Genomic DNA, 21,541 nt, shown 5'->3' with positions numbered 1-21,541 from the left:
CGATGAAATAAATGTGAATGGCACCTTGCCCAATTTGTAGCTGAGAATTGTAGAGCATCTTGGCTCACGAGAAAACATGAAACAAACTTCGTAGAAAATTTTCATGTTGTACCTTAGAAAAAGAGGTGAAGAACGAACAGAAGAGCATGCTGGGCTGAGGAACTTTCCTTAAATGTCTAGTTTGTGTGTGCCCAGAATGTGTGCGCTTAGACATCTTATGCCTGACTGGCAGCCTATCCTATAAGCATGCAACTATCTAACTGTATGATGCTCGCATCGCAAGAGGGAACACAAGTCAGATCTTGACTGTCTATCGTGTATGGGTTGTGAATCCAGTAGAAGTTTTAGGTTGTTTTGTGTGCCTTGATAGCAACCGAAAATTATGGTGATCAATGCGTAACAAATAGTGTCCTTGACAGAGTGATTTGTGAGAGCGTACTCTATACCATCTGGGTAGCATGACTTGCATACAAAAACGGAAGCCCATGGCTACCGTGACAAACCTAAAAGTGAACACTATAAGTGCCTTGCACAGGCTAGATTGGTAGGGATTCGATGAGATGATATCCTAAATAATGTAGGTGCCCCAAACTTGGTTGCCAACTGCTCTTGTCGCTGAGGTAATTGGAGTATGAATTAGAAGCCTTATGTCATGTCGAAGCATTTGTCTTTTCATAATACTGTCCAAAGTAAATGCAAAACATAAAGTTGTAGGACACGTGTATCATATACACCCTAATTCAGTGATCTTGCATGCATCTCAGAATGTTTTTGGCAGATCGTATAAGCCGAGATGATGTGACTGGTCGTACCAAAAATGACTGTGGCAGAAAACAATTGGGGTTTAACAGTACCCAATTAAAAAAAAACGTACAATATGCTGAAAATTCCATATTGAAGTATGAGAAAATGGCTACGCATAACATATTCAAAAGCCATATAACTATTGTGCTGTGCACGAAAACTGGAGTTTATGTCAAATCACAAACTCATGCATCATGCTTAAGTTTTCCGACATGTGGGCACTGCTTTTTTTGATGTGTTCCTAAGCAAATAAAGCATAATTTTTGACTTTTTGCACGTTGAAATTCGGATGGTGATAGGCGCTTCTTGACCACGTTGGTCGTGCCCCGATTTGTTCCAACAACCGAAGTATTGTGGACATGTTGGACCTCTTCTTTGGTCATAACTGGTAAATTGGCAACCCCCTGGGTTGCTGGCAGGTGGAGAGCTGATTCTGGTAGCATCCTATAAATTAGTTGTGTAAGATTTTCTACTTGTGTAACCAAGACAGCAAGCTTGCGAAATCGGGCATCAAAAGTTTTCCAGTCCTGTCGAGTGACAAACTCCCTGGCATCTGGCAATTGACTGTCATCCTCTAGAATATCCAACACGCTCTGTGGAGGAGGGGTTGATAAACGAGGAGACAGAGATTGATCACCTGGGTTTGCACCATCCATCCCTGTTGCCACGAGGGTACTCTCCGTGAGATACTCATGGGACTGGATACTCTCCGTGAGAGTATCCAGCCCCATGACATCCACAGGTGGAGCCAATTCGAGGTATTCAAAGTCAAAAATGTGTTGATCATCAATTTCCGCACTCATGGCGAATCTGTGTTGTGCGAACAAAAGAGAAAACAGTACCTTGGAGTGCAACAAAAACTGGTAACCATATCAACCACAAAGGTAGTTAGCCGTGCTAACCTCGCCGGTGGTCGTAGAGAAGGTGAATTTCCAATCCCGGTAGAATTGGCGAAGAGGTGAAATCACCGAGGAACTTCAGCACTAGCTCATAGTAGGTTGCGATAATTAACCGGGTAATTATGTCTTCAACTGAATTGAATGTCTAAGTTGAAATCGGATTGTAAATCCCAAGCCACCACGAAATCAGCACTTGATTTGCAGTCGAGGATGCCCTTGCAAACACCGATGTATGCTTCGTAGCCAATACTTGGATTTGCCTTTGATGTAAACGGAAAATCGGTTCTTTTTTGTGGTGTGCTAAACTGCCCGATTGGTTTGCAGCCGGTTCGGAATGATGAGGTATGCCTGCTCCACAAAGAGGTGAGGATTTCTTTGCCTTCCTCCAGACCACCCGAACTCAGGGGAGGATTGCCGGTACATGGGGCGGCCTTGCTTGTGGGAAGGGCCTTCTACTATGGCCAAGCCTCAAAGCCAATGGCCAAAGGCCGTTTTAATGTGAAAACTCAAGCTCCCAAAGCGTAGGCAGCGAGCGGCAGTTGACGAAGATGATGATGAAGATGGTGTGGCTCGCACAAACCGGCTACGGCCGCAAGGAGTTTGGCTCAAACCCTGTCTCCGGAGGGCGCTCCTTCCTAGCCCAAGAGTTCGTCAAGGCATACACCACAGCTTCGCGTCCAAAACAGACAGCTCTCCTCGATTTGGCAAGTAGACCGGCTAAAAACGGCAAAAGGTCTAAAAAAGCAATGGTTCTCACCTAAAGGCCCTTTTTTAGGAGCCCAAAGTGACCACGCCTAGAGAGAGAGTGGAAGAGAGACCTATGCTTTGATACCAGTGTAAGAACTAGGGAACTAGGCCTTGAGATCCTCCTCCCAACCTCCCTTTACATAGGCGGGCTCCTAGCCCCTTGCCCTAGAGGGATCCCCTGTCCACACTGCCTAACCCGACCCTTGGACGTAGTCCGTGACTAACCTAGTTCTTAGGGTACAGGACCCTTGTCCTTACTTGCGAGAGCAGTGAACCTATGTAAGCTTCAATTTCTTGACTAGCTTATAGTTCAGGAAGTTATGAGTTACACCATCATCCATTAAAATATGAACACGTTGTCCATTAATAGTGTCATGCATGCAAATCAAATCATGGGGACCAAAGGTGGGCTGCCACATTGAAGCAGGCACACAACACTTGTGTTTTTCTTCCATATGAAGAACCTCTACAACACAATATTTAGGAGATGAATCTAATGTGAGGCGTTGCACCGTGTGCATGATCTTTTCTTTGCCTTGCAAAAGAGGATAAAATTTCTTGTTATGTTGGTCCAAAAGACATTTAAAACACAAATTGTGTTTCTTTGCACGCTCAAAATCAGCAGTGCTGAGAGACCCATGTGGAGTATCTCATGATTGCTTAGGCTTCTTAACCTCTTGTGGGCGTGCAGAGGTATATTGTCTCTTATTCCTCTTGGAACGTGTGGGAGATCTACATCGCCATTGGCTCTTAGCCACATTGCTCTTAGCAAAATTATTCTTAGAGTAGGGAACATTTCCTTTTCTCTCTTGGTCGTCATCATATCTTTGGGCATGAGTGATGGCTTCTTCCAAAGTTTTTGGATGTTGGGTCTTGACATGAAGACGATAGTCTTTGTCAAGACCCCTATTGAAACCCTGTATCTTTTGGAATTCATCTAAACCTTCTAGTTTTAATATGATACCCCAATACTTTGAAAGGTACTTTGTGAGAGAGAGGCCAGACATGCGGCATGCATCCCATGCTAACCAATTCTTATCTTCTTCATTGGAGTCCAAAAACTCTTTTGGAGAAAGAAGCTTGAAACACAGCCTAAGACGGAGGACGAGCATCTATTGGAAATGTCATCCACCACTTATAGGCCTTGCCTTTAAGAGATAGACTTGTTCCAACAGCCATCTTTATATATGGGGTGTGTCTCAATCTATGAATATCACTCCATTTGTGTAAGAACGTATTGACCGCATCCTTGTTGCGATCACGCTCTTCCCCGTGAAATTGAGAAATGGTGATATTCTTAAGTAATGCATTGCTATCTTCTACATATTGTGAAGCACTTGTCTTTTGGACTCCTTGAGTCGTGCGAGCTTGGTTTCCTTGAACCGTGCCACTTGTGGCTCCTTGAGTCGTCTGTGAATTCATAAATTTCACAAGTAGCTCCGTAAGATTTGTAACATTTGCATTGAGTGCAAAGAGGTTGCGTTCAAGTACACTTTGGCAATTTTCCAAAGCCTTGAAAGCAGCCATATCTACAAGGCCATGATCTAAGTGTGTGTAGGTGGAATATCCTCACTGGCCATGGTAAATACACACTAATGTAAAGAGAGAGAGAGAAAAAATGTCAACTTGTATCTAGTGAAGCCTGAAGTCTTTGTGTTTTTTATGCTCCACAATTTGCGTTGCATGGGAACCTCGCCTTGCGAAAATTGTAGCGCTTCACGTGTCGTTCGTCGTAAGAACACCTTTGTTGATTCTTCACAAAAACTTGTTGTTTTTGTGAAGGCTTTTGTTCACTTTGAAGCTACCTCCTTGAGGAAAAAAGAATTTTTGGAGAAAAACTTGCCTTACTCAAAGAAGTGAAAAGGAAGGGTGAAACTACTTTCTTGAATTTTGAAGCTTTCCCTTTCCTTCTAGCTTTCTTTTCAACACAAGTATGCTATCTTTCTTTGTTATACACAACAAGGCTCAATAGCTTGATGGTAAAGTGTTTGCTTTTATCCTCATGGGGTGGGTTCAACCATCCTTCATGCAAGGGTTAAGCGGCCCTTCCTACGCGTGCAGCCAATGGTGCTAAGGGAAGTCTTCGGAGCCTCGTTGCCATAGAGTTTCCGGTCCAGTTTGCCTTGGTCGCCCATTGTGAAGGGCGTAGGTGGGGTGACCGCGGTCGGCTGTCGTTGTCTAGACGTCTTCGTGTGCTGCGCACAAAAAACTGTGCCTGCCTTCTTTTTGCTGCACAGCGGAGATGTTGCTGTCTGCAGATGGTGGGAGAGAAGCAACGCGTCGCATGCACATGCTACCCGCTTTTCCTCTTTCCCAAAAATAGCTCGAATATTAGTGAAAGGGCAGTGATAATGCGTGTGCTAGTTTCCACCCAACCATGCTATCTTATAGCCTCCCCCTAGCGTACACACTGTCCGGTCGTACCGATGGCCTTGCCCGTAGGATCCATGTCCTTACACATAATGTGATGTGCAATATCATCCCCAGTCTCTACATAACCACGACTACAAAGTCTGCATTTCTTTGAACCACTCACCATGACTGTTCATGTGATTTGATGCACCTAAATCCACATAGCAGACATTATGACCAGACTTTGCCATATTTTTGGACATGGTATTAACATGTGCTACACCACAAATAGCCTCTCTAGATCATCTACATTTCTACTCATAGTTGCATAATAATTATTTTGTTGTCTCCTATTTGGACAATCTATGTCTTCCACAATTCTAGCGTCTTCTCATACTCCCCTCGCCTCAAAAATCTCCTTGACCACCTGTGTTCTATCTCTGAAAATTATTCTGTTGTTACGCTTGGTGGTTTCCTTTTCCATGACAACCTCCATGACATGTACCGCGTCTTCTTCCTCTTCCTCTTTTGTTGAAGAGGACCTATTTAAAATTATTGTTGCCCTACGTAGATGGCTCTTCCTCAAGTTCTTTCTCTTCCACAATAAGCAAGCCACTAAATTTATAACTAAATACAAGAATATGCTCTCGAAGATGGATACTAATTTTAAATTGTTTGTATTTTGGACATAAACCCTACAGACATACTCCCACCTTATCATCATCATCAACTATAACACCAATTGATGCAAGGGACTCACATATGTTATGTTTTGTATCTTTAGCGAGTAGTCATTGATAGATAGGTTTTCCTTCTACATTGTATTCAGCTTAGTCTTTAATTGTAGCTTCCTTGCTTTTCTAAAGTGTCCTACACACAAAAGGCCAATACATGACCTTTTGAGCACCCTGGTTCCAATCCTTTATCTGCATAGCAGTTACACCTTGCTTTTCTCATAACACTGGTGATGTCTCATGGTGTCCATCAATGTACTCCCAATAACCTTTACCCATAAGGATATTGATCATTCTGTACTTCCAAGCATGGAAGTTGTTCTTGTCCAACTTCCCACTTACATCTGGTTAAGTCCATTATTATTAGATGACATGGTGACATGGTTTCAACACCTCACCAAGTCTTTGAGCAAGCTGCTAAAAATAATCAGTTACCACTTGTAACTACAATATGTGTACGTACACATGTTTCACATTACTAAACAATATATGTGAACATTGCAACCATACCAGATTTTTTTATACCGTCAAATAGTAGATTTGTAAAAAGCCAAAAACTCAGTCTTCTTGCATGCGAATGCATTCTAACTCTAAAACCAAAACAAAACAAGAGTATCATTCCTTTTTGCCAATGCAATGACATGATTCCTAACACTAGACACTTAACATCTTCTACTCTTGGATCCATGAGCTACAATAAGAGACTGTCCAATGGTTTTCAAGGATTGTCACCAAAAGCAATTAAGTAGCCAAAATCATAAGCTATCTAATGCCAAGCAAACTCTTTGTAAGCTTGAAAATAATATCAAGGGAGAACAAACGGCAAGCAAACCAATTGTATGTCACCAACTCTAACTATGTCACAATTATAATTTTTGGCCCCAACACACATCATCTTTGTACAAAACACCATATGTATCAAACCACTCACTATGTGCAGTCACATAAGAGATGCAACTTAATCTATGATCAAAATTTAAAAGGCATATTTCAGTGTGATGTTGGCATAATAATCAATATCTAATTCCCCTAAATGATTTTCTCATATTAAACTGATCATTTAATGTGGGGAAGTGCCAGGGGAGAAAAAGCTAGAATATTGGTTAAGCTAGCAGACCGGCCACAGTAGGGATCCAAAGGAGGGAAAATAGGGATCCAAAGGGGGGGCCATCTGCAAAAGAGCCATGTGCAACAATGGGCTAAAAAGACCCTAAGGTTCAGCCCATTAAGACTTCCAAAATGCTAAGGTTCCAAAATTCAAAGGTTGTGTCCAAAGGTCAACCCTAGGGGAAATTGGATGCTTTGTGTGTAACTAAAAAGTCTTTGCATATCCCTACATGGGAGGGGGCGAGCCCTTCTTCTAGGGGATGAGAGAGAAAGTCACACTGTAGCAGGGCTACAGTGTCACTCCATAGGACAGACAGTTGGACAGTTAGCTACAGTTGGTCTGGTTCACACTGGACGGACCTTTTGGTCTGGGAGTGACACGTTGCAGGGTACCTACGGTGGTCTAGTGGACATCGTGGCCAGGTCACCACCACCACTCAATTTGGAGATAGACTTAGTTGGCTGGATATTTATGGGCCGTTGGTGGCTCTTATGGTTGTACATATGAGTAGTCGTTTTGGGCCAGTTTGATTGGCTTGTACGTAGTCGTCTAGAGAGAGTCTTACACAGAGCACCGCTTCACCATCCCTGCACATCTGAGCCTCGACACCCCCATTTGTACCTGTGAGTCCTGGGCTGGAGCTGAGTGTGCTGCCATGCCAGAGTCTGTACATGGTTCTTTGAGCTAGTCGAGTCCACATGTTCTGGTCCACTGTTGTGTCTCTGTTGTTATCCATTATTTCTGTGTTTCATTCTGTTTGAGAGAGTTTCCATTTGTTTGAGTGAGATTGTCACGCACATTGCATTGAGGGGCACCCACACTATAGAGAGCACGACACATTATCCGCGCTACAGGTGCTCTCATTTTGGCGATCACGGTGGGACCTCAACTGAAGTCTCACTCTGTTGAGTAGCTGGTTTCTTCGCTTCGCCTGTGCAGCCTGTTGGTCTGGTCCAGTTTCCCCCTTGACAGCTTAATCTAGCTGGTCTAGTCTCTTGCCTTGTTGGTCTGGTCCTCTCTCGCCCTGGTCCACCCAAGCTCGTCCTGGTCTAGTCCTTCTCGTCCCTGGTCTAGTCCTTCCTCGTCCTGGTCCAGGCCAGGTGGTCTAGTCACGCGCCCTGGTCTAGTAGAGTCTAGACCAATGTTCACCCAAGTGAAGGTTGTCTTGCCCAAGTGAAGGTCTTCTTGCCCAAAGCTTGGTGGGGTTGGCAGTTACTGCATGACACATACAAGGAGGTCTTGGGAGCGTCAAAGTGCACTACTGAGTCCTCTGAAGTACTACCACAGACGACGTCAACCCTTGGTGCCCAGTAGAAGCATATTAACCCCATCACCCATACCTACTCATACGGCTACCTCCATTCCTTCGACCGGTTCTACATCCTCCAGGTCACCTTCTCCGGTAAGGCTCTCCCCTATTCTGTTACAGCAAGCTAGTGAGCAACAAACTCAGGAGCAAGAGGCCATGGAGGAGCTCACAAGTGTTCTGGAAAAGGTGAACATCAAGTTCCCTACCTTTAAATGTCTCTCCGCAAAAGATGCAGACGACCATGCTCGGAGGTTTGTCTCTCTTTGTAGAGGTCGTGGACTCAACAGAGAAGACGCATACCTGGTGCTCTTCCCGTCCACCTTGGATGGTCTTGCAGATAAATGGTACAGTCAGTTTGCTGAAAACCACTTTACTACTTGGACCATGTTAAGACAACAGTTATGTGAAGCTTTCCGACCAGCGGATTATCAAGAGAAGATTCTAGATGAGTTGGCCAACCTGTTGCTCCAGCCCAAGGAGACATTTGCAGAGCTCACGACTAGAACAAAGTCCCTGGTTGCCAAGCTGCCTCAGCAACCAGGGGAATTCATGGTGAAGAAGTGGGTAGAGAAGGCTCTGCCTAAGACTTCTCAACAAAAGCTCAGAGAAAGTCTCCGTCCTGAAGCCAGTCTGGAGGACTTCGTTGCTACTGCTACTAGAATAGAGGGAGCAAGAAGGCAATTCACTGACTCTCCTTAGTTAGATACTGCCCCTGTACTCATAACTGAATCCCAAGTATGCAGAAGCAGTCAAAATCGAGTTGGAAAAAAATGCAAGAAGCAGGTATTATTGTACCAGTAGAGCACTCAGAATGGTTGTCCCCTATGGTTATTGCCCCAAAGAAGCAGTCCAACAAAATTCGAGTTTGCGTCGACTACTGGGCTCTGAATAAGGTCACAATCCCGGACGGATTTCCGACACCTTTCACTGAGAGAGTCCTTGAAGATGTCGCTGGCCATGTACTGTATAGTTTTATGGATGGGTTCAGCGGCTACAATCAGTTAGGAATACATCCTGACGACCAAATCAAAACAGCTTTTGTGACTCCCTGGGGTATTTTCATCTACACTAGAATGTCTTTTGGGCTTAAAAATGCACCGCCTTCTTTCAATCGCATAGTATATCTCATCTTTTGTCCTCTGCTTACTGATCACCTTCGCATATTCATGGACGACTTTTCCACCTTCTTGGGTGCTCAATGTTCGAACCCAGTAGAAAATCTAAAGGAGCATCTTGCTCAGCTCTCTGCAGTCTTCCTCAGGTGCAGAGAGGCACGGTTAAAGCTCAATCCGAACAAGTGTCATTTTTTGGTCACAGAGGGCACACTGTTGGGCCATGTGGTCTCTGCTCAAGGTTTAGCACCTGACCCAGAGAAGATAGTGGCCATCTTGAAGTTACCTCCTCCCATAAATCCCAAAGGTGTTCAGAGCTTTGTGGGCCACACTGGCTATCATCGCAGGTTTATACGTATGTATGCACAGGTGGCTCAACCATTGACCCGGCTCACCAGTGCTGCTATTCCCTTCCAGTGGTCAACACCTGAGGTCGAAGCATTTGCATACCTCAAAAAATGCCTCACTGAAGCGCCTATTCTAGTTGCCCCGGATTGGGCCCTACCTTTTCATGTGCATATAGATGCCAGTCTGCTGGCTGTGGGTGCTGTGCTGACTCAGCCTAGCAAAGAGTTCAAGTTGGATCACCCTGTACATTATGCAAATCGCGTGCTCACCAAAGCAAAGCGCAACTATAGCACCACAGAGAGGGAAGGTTTGGCTATAGTGTATGCTCTACAAAAATTTCGTCACTATTTGCTAGGGTCCACTTCACAATTATTACTGATCACCATGCCTTGCGCTATCTGCTTAATAAGCCACAGGTCGCAGGTCGAGTATGGCGATGGCTCCTCCTATTCCAAGAGTTTGATTTTGAAGTGGTACTCCGTCCTGGTAAGCATCATGTAATGGCTGACCACCTCTCCCGCATTCACACAGGTGAAGAAGCTACTGGGATTGCGGATGACTTTCCATATAGCAGTCTTTTTAAAATCGATACAACACCGGAATGGTACGGCGAGGTCTTACATTTTCTATCTACTGGGTTGTACCCAGAGAAGGCATCTCCAGTGTAGAAGAGGAGATTGTTGTTGAAGTCCAGGCCTTTCACTCTGATTGGGGGCCAGCTCTACAAATCGGGACCAGATGGTGTTCTGAAGCGTTGTGTCTCGCCTCATGAGGTGGAGCATATTCTGGAGGATGCCCACAATGGTCCCACTGGTGGCCATTACCATGGTCACATCACTGCCCAGAAGATTCTACAGAGTGGTCTATGGTGGCCCTACGTTTTTAAGGATGCAATAGCATATTCTAAGGTTTGTGATGTGTGCCAGCGTTGTGGGCCGAAGCCAAGTAAGCAATCCAACCATCCTCTGCAGGTTTCGATGGAGTGGCTACCTTTTGAGAGATGGGGCTTGGACTTTGTGGGTCCAATATATCCCCCGGCTCAACCAGGTAATCACAAATATCTGCTAGTGGCTACAGACTATGCAACAAAGTGGGTAGAGGTACTGGCGACAATAGATTGCACTGGCAATACAGTAGCCAAATTTTTATATGAAAATATTTTATGCAGATTTGGATGTCCCTTAGAGATCACCAGTGATAGGGGCAGTCATTTTGTCAATGACATGATCTCAACTTTGCTGGCCAATTACAAGATTTTTCATCGCAAGTCGTGCTCTTATTACCCTAGAGCCAATGGGCAGGCCGAGAGCACCAACAAGGTTCTGATCGCCCTCCTGCGGAAAGCATGTCATCTCCATCCAGCATCGTGGGCTCAGGCTATGCACGGCACTCTTTGGGCATACCGCACATCTTTCAAAGCAACAACGAATCACACGCCTTTTCAAATCGCTTTCGGTTTGGAAGCCATAGCTCCATTTGAATTCAACTCCGGATCCCCTAGGGTGGGCATTCTGCGTGCAAGTTGGGGCATGGAATCTGCTTCTATATCCCGTCTCACCTTATTGGATGAAAGTCGACGCTTCGCTTCACATGCACTACAAGCGGAGCAACTTCGTCGCAAAGCGTGGCATGATCGCCACCTCAGAAAGCCGAAAATAACGCAAGGCACACCGGTGCTACTCTATCAGGCAAAATATTTGAAAAAAGCAAAGAAGTTGGTTCCAGCTTGTTGGCAAGGGCCCTTCGTGGTGGAAGAGATTTTACCACAGGGGGCAGTTCAGTTAGTCACTCTAGAAGGCGTTCCCTTGCCACTGGTAAACGGATCAAGGATTAAATGCTATCACTCGCCCTAATTATATACACATCTACTGATGATAGCTATCCCATCACCATATGATTCTTCCCTACTCTCAGTTCGGTATTTCTCCCTGGCTTACCATTTTCCCCTCTTCTCAAATCTTCCTCATAACAGCTCTTATCTTTCAAAACTCCCCTTGTTTCAATGCATGCATCAGTTACTGTTGTTCTGTCTCTGTCTCTGCTCCCCTCTGTAATTTTCGAGGTTCAAGTCTCATCCAATAGATCTTTTGATTATTGGATATTGTTCGACGATTAAACCAGCTCAACTGCATCTCTCTTTTCTGTCTCAAATTTTTACACGCACTATCTCACCATCAAATCTCTCTCTTTGCCTTCTGGGACTATCTCTTGTAAAGAGCCAGATATAAAATGCTGTCAGAGATAGAGAATAACGATTTAGGCCTTGTTCTTTCTTTTCCCCTGCACTGTTCTTGCTTACTGAGCCCTTGTCATCTCTAAACCTGACCCACATTCTCTCCTCCGACAGAGTTCCCATCCTGAACATGCTTGAATGCGTCTTTTTGCCATGTCTCAGGTTTTATATCCCCTAACAATGCCTCGTAGACATCCACATGGAGCTCTTCTTTCGATGAATTGGCACTTCTTACAGCAAATTGGGATTCTCATACCGTGCTGCCCACCAATTTCCTGATATTTTCAATAAGCCTCATCTCATAAGTGCTTTTTGTCGAATGTGGCTGCCCCCTCACCATTCACGACTAATATCCCAACCCCTCGCCCTACCTACCCTCCCCTTACTGCTCGCCCCTACCTACCCTGTCACACCCCCTCGCCGCTACTCTCCCTTACTCCCCTCGCCCCTACCCTCTCCACACCCCCTCGCCCCTACCCTATCAAACCCCTTACTGCTCGCACCTACCTACCCTCTCAAACCCCCTAGACCCTACCCTCCCTTACTCCCTCGCTCCTACCCTATCCCAACACCCTCGCCCCTACCCTCCTCGCCCCTACCTACCCTCCCCTTACCCACTCGCCCCTACCCTACCCAACCCCCTCGCCTCTACCCACGCCCCTACCTACCCACCCTCCCCTTTCCCCTCGCCCCTACCTACCCTCCCCTTACCCATTGCCCCTACCTACCCTCCCCTTACCCCCTCGCCCCTACCCTACCCAACCCCCTCGCCTCTACCCTCTCCCAACACCCTCACCCCTACCTACACTCCCCTTACTACTCGCCCATACCTACCCTCTCATACCCCAAACCCTCGCGCCCTACCCCTTCTATTTTGGTTCTCGCCACTACCCTCCCTTACTCGCTCGCCTCTACCCTATCCCAACCCCTCGCCTCTACCCTCCTCCTACTCCACTCGCCCTTGTGTTGGGGTATAAAGCCCAATGTGGTCGCCCAGGTAAGTGGGCGGGCCGCCAGGTATGTACACATATTCTTTTGTAAAAACCTAATAAGAACTCACTATGCTCTACACATTACAGTAGAGCGATTTCACCATATCGTCGTGCTCTTCTTCTCGCACTCTCTCTTGCTTCGCACTTCTGCTCATACTCCTTCAACTGGTATCAGAGCTTAGATCGAGGCTCGGGGCAGCACTGCAGGAGGCTAGAGTCACCAACTCAGATTGGAGTGAAATTCGACAGGCGAAGACACGGCCCCATATCTCGTGGTTAAGCCCAAAGGGCTTGGTGTTGTCAGAATTTCATTCTGAGGTCATCTCGGCCACCGTTCGGCTTCGACAAAGTTCTGCGCAGGCCATTTTCGACTACGTGGTCTCTGCGGGTGCAGATCCGACTCTGCAAATTTGGGGTTTCGGCCTACGAATGCAGGTGCTGAGGATATCGGCACTCCCAGAGTGTTGATTTGTGGTTGTCTACACATCGAAGGACGGCTCACAGTTCTTGGAGGCGTGTCACATACGACACAGGCGCATCTACACACAGACTGTAGGCGACATCCACTAGTTCATCAGGTAGCTTGTGTTTGCTGCTTGATACTCCAGATTTCATCCTGACATTGCAGGTACTTCCACATGGGATGTATTGTCAGAGATTATGTATGTCTGTTGAGGGTTTGTTGGCTGTGAGTCACGCAGCAAACAACCGCCGCAGCGGTTACAGCATACAGTGGGAAATTTGTGGATGTATGACTTTGTGGGAAGTCTATGTACTGTCAGATTTACTGCAGCCTTTGTTGAGGGTCGAGTGAGGTTTTATTGAGCTGGGGGTTTCTTGAATGTTGAGATCCTTTCGGTGATACAGATCTTGGAGCGATCCCTCGAGCACCCTTAGATAGGCAGCTAGGATGTATTGATTGTGAGTTAGACAGTTGGGATTGCATCTTTGCTTTACTACCGTTGAGGCATTGTCGCAGTCTATGCTTACAGGACAGTGACATGACAGTGAGAGACAGTACAGGTGCAGGTCAGGTTTACCCGCAGGTTACAGTGTCAGAGAGACAGTGTTTTTTGAGCTGTTTTTTGGTATGTTTTTTGAGTACACCAGAGCCATTTACAAAGGAGACTCTGCCGAAATTTCTGCAGAATCTCAATCTTTCTTGGTTCATTTGACAATTTGATATTGGTTCAGAGGTCAGTTTACAGGGGAAACTCTGCCGAATTTTTCCCAGGAAAGTAAACTACTGTGAAGCGTAGCTATGGCTGGATCACAAGACACTGCTCTTTACAATATCAAGAAGCTGGATGGAACCAATTTCCCATTGTGGAAGAAGCAGATTTGGCACATGTTGGTACAAAAGAAGCAGATAAAACCTATAAAGCTCAAGGGGATAAAACCACAAGATATGGACGAAGATGAATGGAGCGAAATGGATGAATTGGCACTTTCTACCATTATGCTGACTTTGGCAGAAAGCGTTTACTTCAATGTAGCAGACGAGATGTCGGCTTATGAAGCATGGACAAAGCTGAGTGATCTTTATGAGAAGCAGAGTGCAGCTTCACAGGTATACTGGCTTAAGAATCTTGTTGACTTGAAGATGAAAGAAGGGACACCTATGTCCAATCATTTGAATGAATTCAACACCATCTACAGTCAGTTGTCAGCTCAAGGTGTCAAGTTTGATGAACCTGTTAGAGCTATGTTCCTGTTGATCACATTGCCGGAAAGTTGGGACACTTTTCGCACAGCTTTGAGTAATTATGCACCTCCAGATGGTTTGAACATAGTAGGTGTAGGAGGAAGTCTGCTTACTGAAGAAACCAATAGAAAGACAATGGACAAAGGCAAAGGAACAGCCTTAGTTGTCGGGGGAAGGACCAAAGAAAAGTACAAAGGTGAAAAGAGGAATCAGTCTCGTAGCAAGTCCCGCAGTGCTAAAGGCAAGAGTGACATAGAATGCTACCATTGTGGCAAGAAGGGTCACATGAAAAGAGACTGTAGAGAATGGAAAGTAGAAAAAGGCAAAGAGAAAGCTGAAGACCATAGTGAGAAGAACAAGTCCTCAGTGAAGATTCAAGAAATAAATGTGACAAACACTGTTGCAGAGGATGACAGTCTAGTGTCAGGAGACATCTACTTCTTGAAGAATACAATGGACACAACTCTTCTTACAGCATCTGATGGAAATGCACTGAGTGACTGGATTATAGACTCAGGGGAAATCACTTCATGTGTCTCCAAACAAGGAGTGGTTTACCTCTTATGTGACCACTAAAGATCATGTTCGGCTAGGCAATGGGCAGACATGTGAGATCTTAGGTGTTGGAGATGTTCAATTGAAGTTTCAGAGTGGCTCTTCTTTCACGCTGAAGAATGTGAGACATGTTCCCGCAATTACAAAGAGCTTGATCAGCACAGGTTTACTTGATGATGCTGGCTACGTCACCACTTTTGGACAAAACATGTGGAAGATATCCAAGGGTTCGATGACAGTAGCACATGGATTAAAGTCTGGAGGACTTTACATGATTTATGTATCAAATGTATCTAAAAATGTAATCAATGTAACCGAGCAGCCGAACGTTTCTTTGTGGCATAGCCGGTTAGGACATATGTCCAAGAAGGGAATGGAAATCTTGTCTCGTTCTGGTTATTTGCCTGGCTTTTCATTTAATGATTTTGAATTCTGTGAACATTGTCTGTATGGTAAGCAAACACAGCAGCCACATAAGCATAGAAGCAGTAGAAGAGATACACAGTTGGCACTTGTTCATAGTGATTTGTGTGGACCTATGCCTAACCTATCTCTAGGGGGAGCTTCTTACTTTATGACATTTATAGATGATTACTCGAGGAAAGTATGGGTTTACTTTCTCAAGCACAAGGATGAAGCGTTTAGTGTTTTCAAAACGTTTGTGACACTTGTGGAGAATCAGAGTGGCAAGAAGCTTAAATGCTTACGCACTGACAATGGTGGAGAGTATGTTTCAAAGGCCTTTCAGGACTTTTGTGAGTCAAAAGGTATAAAACGTGAACTTACTGCTCCTTACAATCCTCCTCAAAATGGTGTTGCTGAGAGGATGAATAGGACCATACAAGAGAAGGTCAGAAGTATGTTGTCTAATGCACAACTACCAAATGGGTTCTGGGCTGAAGCTGTATCAACAGCTGTTCATCTTATAAATAGATCTCCTAGCAAGGTTTTGCAGAAGGATTTAGTGCCAGAGATGGTATGGTCAGGCAAAATGCCCTCATACAAGCATCTCAGAGTCTTTGGCTGTGAGGCATATACTCACGTTCCAAAGGAATTTAGGAACAAAGTTGAGCCAAAGAGTAGAAAGTGCATCTTTCTAGGCTATGGTAATTCTGGTGAGATGGGGTACAGACTTTGGGATCCCGAATCCAGAAAGGTTGTCCGCAGCAATGATGTTCACTTTAATGAATCCAAATATCATTCTAAACCAGAGAGGGTTGAGGAGATTAGAAGAGTTGTCTTCCAAGAAGATGGACCTGCACGTGCAAGACAAAATGTCAGGGCTCAAGAGGAGCAAGGACAGGATAGATTGGAACCACAGGTTGTGGCTGAGCCTGAGCCACCTATTTTGCGTAGATCTGGACGTATCACGCCACCTCCTGATCGGTTTGTTCCATCTATGAACTATGTCCTGTTGACTGATTGCAATGAGCCTTCATGTTACAAGGAAGCAGTGCAAATGAAGGACTCCGGGAATTGGCAATTAGCCATGCAGTCACAGATGACAGCTCTTCATAAAAACCAGACATGGAAACAAGTTAAATTACCACAGGGCAAAAAGGCTCTACCTTGTAAATGGGTTTATAGGTATAAGATCACCGCTCATGATAGTCAGTCAAAGTACAAAGCAAGGCTTGTTGCCAAGGGCTTTAAGCAAGAACAAGGCATTGACTTTGATGAAGTCTTCTCTCCGGTGGTCAAGATGACTACATTGAGATGCTTTCTTGCATTGGTTGCCATATTAGATTTGGTGTTGCACCAAATGGATGTCAAGACAACGTTCTTGCATGGTGATTTAGATGTGGAAATTTATATGCAGCAGCCAGAAGGGTTTGTTGAGAAAGGCAAGGAAGATTTGGTATGCCAGTTGTTAAAGAGTCTTTATGGCTTACAACAATCACTGAGGGCATGGTACCATAAATTCCACAAGTTTATGCTTTCTCAAGGCTACAAACGTAGTGAGTTCGATCACTGTCTATATACAAACAAGGCTAAGGATGGTAGTTGGCTGATCCTTATTTTGTATGTGGATGGCATGTTGATTGTTGGCAAGCACTTGGAAGAAATTTCAGCTTTGAAGTCAAAGATGGCAAAATCGTTTGACATGAAAGACATGGGTGAGGCAAGTCATATACTTGGTATGCGCATTGAGAGAGATAGATCAAAGAAGTTGATTTGGTTATGTCAAACAGAGTATATTGACAAGGTTGTGCAACGTTTCAATATGGAGAAGGGAAAGGCATTGAGTGTTCCATTGCCACCATATGTGAAACTTAGCAAACAAGATTTTCCTGTGTCTGAGGATGAACGGGCTGAAATGGATAAGATTCCATATGCTTCTGCAGTGGGTAGTTTGATGTATGCAATGATTGCTACTCGTCCAGACATTGAATTTGCAGTGGGAGTAGTAAGTCAAATACATGTCAAACCTAGGCAAGAAACATTGGGAGGCAGTGAAAGGAATATTGAGATACCTGAAAGCTACAAAGAGTATCCGTATATGCTATGGGAGTCAGGAGTTAAGTGTAAAGGGTTTTACAGACTCAGATTATGCAGGTGACTTAGACAACCGAAGGTCTACGTCAGGGTATGTCTTTACATTGGCTGGTGGAGCAATATCATGGCGTTCTAGATTACAAGATTGTGTTACTCGGTCTACTACAGAGGCTGAATATGTTGCAGCATCAAAGGCATGCAAAGAATCAATTTGGCTTAATCGACTAGTAACAGATTTGGGAATCAAAGAAGAGATGCCCGTGTTATATTGTGATAGTTAGAGTGCTATACAATTGGCTCGCAATCCGGTTTATCACTCAAAGACAAAGCATGTGGATGTGAAGTATCATTTCATCAGGGAAATGCTCGAGGATAAGCAAATTCAACTTGTCAAAGTTCACACCACAGAAAATCCTGCTGATCTACTTACAGAAGGACTTCCCTCAGAGAGCTTTGCGCATTTTCGCAAGCAGTTAGGTGTAGGGTAGTACATCAGTTCTCTACATCTCTTGTATATTAGCTTGTATAGTAGCTTCTCTCACACTTAAAGTACCACATTGGACTTTAAGTGGGAGGTTGTTGGGGTATAAAGCCCAATGTGGTCGCCCAGGTAAGTGGGCGGGCCGCCAGGTATGTACACATATTCTTTTGTAAAAACCTAATAAGAACTCACTATGCTCTACACATTACAGTAGAGCGAGTTCACCATATCGTCGTGCTCTTCTTCTCGCACTCTCTCTCGCGTCGCACTTCCACTCGTACTCCTTCACCTTGTCCTCACAAATTCCCTTGCCCACCCTACTCTTCCTGCGTCCATCTGCCTGCATGCATCCTCCTGCTCAGCGTTTTTTGAAAGTGCAGCCTACTAGAGTATTGCAAAATCATCGTTCTTTAAAAAAAAAACTGCAGCCTACTGTGTAATTAGGCTTTTCAAGTACAACTTTTCAAAGTTCAGCATTGGGAGTTCCAATACAACGCTACATCTTGTATTGGGAGTTCCAGTACAGCGCTACATCTTGTATTGGGAGTTCTAGAGTTCCTGCACACTACCAAACCAAGTAGCTAGCTTTACGATGGCTGGTACAAGCAAACAAGCTAGGAAGAAGAAAGCTCTCTCTCCAGAGAGGCCAACTGAGACATCCCAAAGTTCAGCAGCGGAAGAGGATGCGGATACATCCAGCCATGGCCTCACTGTTGTGTCCTCCACTGATCACAGTGATGAAAATTACAAGGAGTCCGAATCAAGCTCTGCTTCCGACTTAGAGTCTTCGAACAACGAGGAAGAGGAAGAGGAAAAGGATGAAGAACCAAAAGAAGAGAAAATCCATCATGCAGGTATTGAGTCATCAAATTCCTCGGCCTCCTTCTTCCAAGACCCAAACCAAGTTCACACTGAACTTCCATCTGCAGCAGCCTCATCCATCTCTCCGAGATGTCTTATCAAAAGACCGGCTACACAAGCTAGGTCTGTCAGCATTAGCAGACACCGAGCTGTCTTCTGATATTCCCGTGGATATGGTGCATGCACTCCTCAAGTTTTTTCCAAAAGTCAGAGGACACCCACTGACTGCTACACGAATTGGTAACGCTGTGGGGATGACAACTTTTCCTGCAGTAAAACCGGCTACGCGAACCTATTCACAAATTTCGAAAGATGCGACAATCGAGGCATGCAAAGAGATACTTAGTACGAGTCATGCTGACTATGCAAGGAATAAAAAGCTATGGGCCATTTTCAAGTATTAATTTTTGGTCAGAGATCCTAAAGTCATCCAGGGCAAGGGCAAGAGCAAGGGCAAGGGCAAGGCCAGATGTGACGTGCCTACTATATTCTCGCAGTGCGAAGGCCTATACTGCCTCATCCACACCATCCCGTGTGGCTTTCATCAAATTTTATTTACCTCTTTACAGTAGCGGGCTAAAAGATTCAGAGCTCAGGTACAATCTGTGCAATCTAGCTTTCAATGCTTCGCAGCTCCGATGTTGGCCTGGGTCATTAATATACCTGTTAGTCCTATGGATGTGGATGCGGCGATGCAGCGTAAAAGCTCTAAGGGAAAAGGGAAAGATATTGAACAAACAATGGATCTATCTGAAAAGCCAAAGAAAAAGAGAGCAAAGGTCGTGAAGGACACAATAGAATCTTTAGTATCCCTGCCAGTTTCAGAAAGCCAACAGCTTTGAGTGAAGCAACCAGTTCGCCGTTCCTCGCATACGGTCGCTACTGATTTGATGGTAAGTTCAGGTGGTACAGATCACACTATGCATGTCACAGCTGTGGCTTCTACAGTGTGTGTTCCTCTCTCTACTGCTTCTATTTTTACCCCTACCACCACAGTGACTAGCTCCCACATCCCAGTGGCAGTTGCTTCTTCTCCTATGCCTAGTCCTGCAGGAACCACTCCTACCATCTCTACTTCGACAGAGAGGCATGCGCCTAGTCCACCGCGAGCAGTACCACTTGTCACACCAGTCCCACCAGCTGTACCACTCGCCACCTCTCTTCACTGTGACACTGTTACAGAGCGTCACGCAGCTACTTACGCAGCTATGGAGGGAGCTCTGAAGGTTGTTGAAAGCGCCATCACTGATAGGGATGCCACTATTTTCGCACTCCAACAGGCCCTGAAGTTAAAGTCTCGAGTGATTAGTGACCTTCAGAATCAACTACAAGGATTTAGAGAATTGCTGTTACATGAAAATTGGGCAACGCAGCCTACGATGATGGGTATGGGATATGGGTGGACTGGAGCAGGTACACCAGTGCAACATACAACAATGGGTCCTTCTCAGCAGTTTATGGGACTCTACTCACAAACTCCAGTTCCTGATCAGTACTACAATCAACAACAACAACAGTATCCTCCTCCTCAGGGGTTTCAGTCTTCACCATTGCCACAGATGCAAAATATGACTTGTTGTGATGGAGTTGCTGGAGCACATCGTAATGGTTGTGTTACTCGACATCCTCAGTACACTACAGGACAGGTGCTACCATCTGCCCAGCAGCAGGTAGCTGGTCATTTCACACTTACTGACAGGCGAGCTCACATACAGCAAGGCCCCACAATCGATTTGATGGCTCCACCTCCAGAGGCTGATACTTCGGATGCAGCAGTGGCCACCACTCTATCTCTTGGATGACAGATTCAGGAGCTCACCATGGTACATACTAGTAGTTTTCTTTCACAGTTTCAGTCTTCCTTTCACCGAGATGGTGAGCGGTCTTGTGGCGGGCAACCTGTAGCAAGGCTACAGTGTCACTTCACAGGACAGGCAGTTGGACATTTAGCTACAGTTGGTCTGGTTCACACTGGACGGACCCTTTGGGTTGGGAGTGACATGTGGCAGGGTACCTACGGTGGTCTAGTGGACATCGTGGCCAGGTCACCACCACCACTCAGTTTGGAGATAGACTTAGTTGGCTGGACATTTATGGGCCGTTGGTGGCTCTTATGGTTGTACATATGAGTAGTCGTTTTGGGCCAGTTCGATTGGCTTGTACGTAGTCGTCTAGAGAGAGTCTTACACAGAGCACCGCTTCACCATCCCTGCACATCTGAGCCTCGACACCCCCATTTGTACCTGTGAGTCTTGGGCTGGAGCTGAGTGTGCTGCCAGGCCAGAGTCTGTACATGGTTCTTTGAGCAGTCGAGTCCACATGTTCTAGTCCACTGTTGTGTCTCTGTTGTTATCCATTATTTCTGTGTTTCATTCTGTTTGAGAGAGTTTCCATTTGTTTGAGTGAGATTGTTACGCACATTGCACTGAGGGGCACCCACATTGTAGAGAGCACGACACATTATCCGCGCTACACACACACACACACAGGCTCCCTTTACACAAAGGGAATTAGGGACACATGTCAGCTCCCTAGCCCAGATGCCCACAAGGTGTGCCCAATTCCTATTGGATGGCCTTGGAGGTGGACCAATGAGAATTAGGCTAGAGTAAATCTAGTTTAATTAAATTTAAAAACACTTAATAAAAGAACCAATGAGAATCAAGTCTCCTAGAAGACTATTGGACAGTCTCCCAAGGGGTCCAATGAGCATTCAGGAGCCCAATGGCTTGCCTGATTCCTATTGGCCAGGAGGCAAAGGGGTCCAATGAGAGTTTAGTTTAATTATTAAATTACCTAAAGCTC

This window comes from Adiantum capillus-veneris, chromosome 14 (assembly GCF_014529385.1).
Source record: "Adiantum capillus-veneris isolate H3 chromosome 14, ASM1452938v2, whole genome shotgun sequence".
Classification (NCBI taxonomy): Eukaryota; Viridiplantae; Streptophyta; class Polypodiopsida; order Polypodiales; family Pteridaceae; genus Adiantum; species Adiantum capillus-veneris.
Note: the sequence above shows the minus strand (reverse complement) of the source record.